The sequence below is a fragment of the Benincasa hispida genome, chromosome 9, assembly GCF_009727055.1.
Source record: "Benincasa hispida cultivar B227 chromosome 9, ASM972705v1, whole genome shotgun sequence".
NCBI lineage: Eukaryota > Viridiplantae > Streptophyta > Magnoliopsida > Cucurbitales > Cucurbitaceae > Benincasa > Benincasa hispida.
Window position 1 is genome coordinate 16,020,753 of NC_052357.1, and position 3,481 is coordinate 16,024,233.

Below are 3,481 nucleotides of genomic sequence, written 5' to 3' on the forward strand. Positions count from 1 at the left end.
ATATAATAAAACAAATAAAAGGGTACCTTTTTTAGGCTGTACTTAAGTCATGCACCCATTTTTCCTACAAAAAAAAGAAAAAAAAGTTTTTAATAATTTTCTTTTTTGAAAACAAATTATCATGGATTTTTTTTTTATTGTTTTTAAATATAGAAAAATAAGCTCAAATATTTACAAAATATAACAAAATTTTATAACAATCAATGATAGGCATTGATAGACATGGATAGAAGCATTGATAGTTCTAAAATTTTGCTATATCTTGTAAATATTTTCAAAAGTTTGTTTGAAAGTATTAACAAAAATAGGATTGTAAAATCGTAGACCGTCACATAAATCGTGTACCCAATGCACGATTTCCTAACCACATGTCAAGTAAAGATTTAAGGTTAAATCAAGTTTAACCATTTTGGAAGAAACATTAATGTTTGACCATTTAAAAAAATTTTAAAAAAAATAAATGGAAGGGATATTAATGTTTGATCATTAAAGATTAAGAACTTTTTTTGTTATAGAATTTGAAAATATTGATTTTCATATTCTATCACTAATAGTATTATATATATCAATTAAATTTAAAATATATTTATGAGATTTTTTTTTACAATATCTACTTATGCATTTTTTTAAAAAAAAAATTCATGAATTATGAATTAAAAACAAACATTACATTTGACTTGAATTTAATTTTTTTTTTAAAATAAATGATGTTATTTTAATATTTATTGACAAAAACAAAATTGGTTTGAAAGTATTGAGAAAAATAAAGTTACTTTTAATATTTATGGATTTTGAAAGCAAATCATTTTATTTTCATTGACCAAGTCCTACGCTAACATGGAGGTTACAACAATAATGGTGTACGGGTACACGATTTTGTTACCCTATTTTTGTTAATACTTTTCTTTTTTATCTTAGTTTTGTAAGTTCTTTCCTATATATACCATTTTTGTCATTATTTTAAAAAATTACATTATTTTTTAATACAATCCATTGTCATGCGACAGCTTTCAATTGGATACCAGGCTGCATAGTACACCCAAGTTTTTTCGTATCTGTGTTCGTCTCCTCCAATTTTAATATTTAAGTAATTAGGCAAACATCATTGCAATTAATCTCTATATATCATAAGTTTGAAAGTTTAATAGTAACTTTATAATATTTAGTGAGTTATATTACTGTTTAGGGTTTAGGGTTTAGGTTCCCTAGGCTCCATAATTTAATGATAATTTGTACATTTAATTGCAATAAATTCGAAAATTTTAGAAGTAACTGCTTCAATGAAAAGTAATTAATCACCCTGTAATTTTTAGTTAGCTTCTTAATATTATTCTTCCTTCAAAATGTTATGGACTAAACCTTCTTTTTTTATTTTTTTAGAAAATGGATTAAAATATATAAATTTTATACTATTCTCCCTCTTTTTTTGTGTGTGAAAATTCCCTTTTTAGCAATAAATCTTATCCATAAAAAAATCATTCTGCCAGATTTCAAATTCTAAACTAAAAACTTTTACCAAAATTCTCAATCTCCTCTACAATATTATATCCTATTTATTTTTGTTCTTAAATTAATTTTAAAAAATTGGTCTACTTGAGAAAAGTTAGGGGGGAAAATCAACCACTAAAATTAGGGTTTGGAATTGATTAATCAGTAGGTTATCAGCCACACCCACCCTACCATCCTCCAAACCAAAATGGACACTCAAAAAACCAAAAATAAATAAAATAAAATAAAATAAAATAGAATGTTATAATTTCATCTTTAATTTGTACACACCTTGTCTCCCAAAAAATTGACTTCCATTAAGCCTTTGAACAAACTCCCACCAAAATTCTTTCCATAGTTATTCAACTTACCCAAATCATTTGTTTGCTTTTTCAAAAAATAAATTGAAATAATTTCAAAAGAATACGTAAAAGGAAAGATTATTATGAATTTGAAATAAACTATGAAAGGAAGATTATAACCTTAATCGAAAGGTTAGACGTTTGTAAACAATAGGTTAATTTGTAAATTTTGTACTTAATAGATTTTATTAAGCAAAAAGGACTAAATTGGGAATACATTGTAAAACTTAAAACAATAAAACAGTGGTATAAAATATCATTTTAGTTCTCGTAATTTAGGATTAATTATTGTTACTATTATTTTTTTGTCCTTGTACTTTATGTGTTATTCTATTTGGGTCATTGTATTTTTAAATGTCCAATTTAAGGTCATGTACTTTTATTAAATATTAAAATATGTCCATGTAGTTAGATTATTATTGTTTTTTCAAAAAAAAAAAAAAACATCTCTTTTATAAATTGTGAAAGTATTATATTCACTTAGGGGGCATTTGGCATGCAGAATTGAGTTAGTAATTATTATAGGAGGAGAGTAGTTGGGAGAGTTGATGCGAATAACGTGGTGAGAAATGTGAGTTAACACGAATAACGAGGTAATAAACCTCTTTAATAATTGGTGAACCAAACGGTGAGTGAGTTTTTCTTACCCACCCAACCCAACTTGAAGGGCCAAACACCCCCTTAATGTCTTCTTATATTAGTATTATTATTAAACTGATTTCGATGAAAGTTAACTTTGAATGCCAAAATTCAAGATTTGTTAGAAGTACAATAACTATTCAAAGTTAAAAGGCTAAAATGGTAAAAATTTTGAACGGTGAGGTTGTTGATTTGTCGGAAATTCATTTTCTTATTGATGAAAATTTTGTGTTAACTCGAAGATTTGAGTGTGTTATTTTCTCATTTTGTAATCACACCATTCACGAATGACCTTGCTCGGGTTGCTACTAGGTTGGAAGATGTTGTTGAGTTGAACGGGTCTTCTTCTATGGAAGACGATGAGGTGAGGTGTTTTCGTGTGCAAATTTTCCAGAGTGGTTATCCTCCGCTTTAAACGAGGATAGCCTTTTCTCCGTGCTTAATTCTTCGCTTTGAGTGTATATATAATTTCCTTTGGAAAAAAAAAGAGAGACTAAAATGGTATAAAACTGAAAGCATATGAACCCAAATAGTACTTTAACCAATAAATGATACCTACTAGAAATAAAAATAATAAACGGTTACCTAACTGAATTGTTATTCTAAAATATTAAAATAATAATAATAATAAATTGTTTCTTAAAGCACTCACAAGTTGTTTGGATAACTTTTCTTCGTCTTTTCTTTTCAAAATTTTAAATTTATGTTTTTGCAAATGGCACTTTCTTGTTTTCTAGAATAATTTAAGTTGTTTTGTGTTGTTGGCTGAATACAATCTACACCAAATTAGTAATTCTTCAAAATGATTTTGAAAACCAAAACTTAAATAACTTCCAACTCACCTCTTCAATATTGATCATAGTGATTTTTTTTTTTTTTTAAAAAGATGAAGTTAGCTTATTTAGGCCATCTTCCTCCTTCAAGCAACTTAGAAAATTAAGCATTTTCAGCTCACCAAATTAAAACTGTTCTTTCAGCCAAAACAAGTAAAA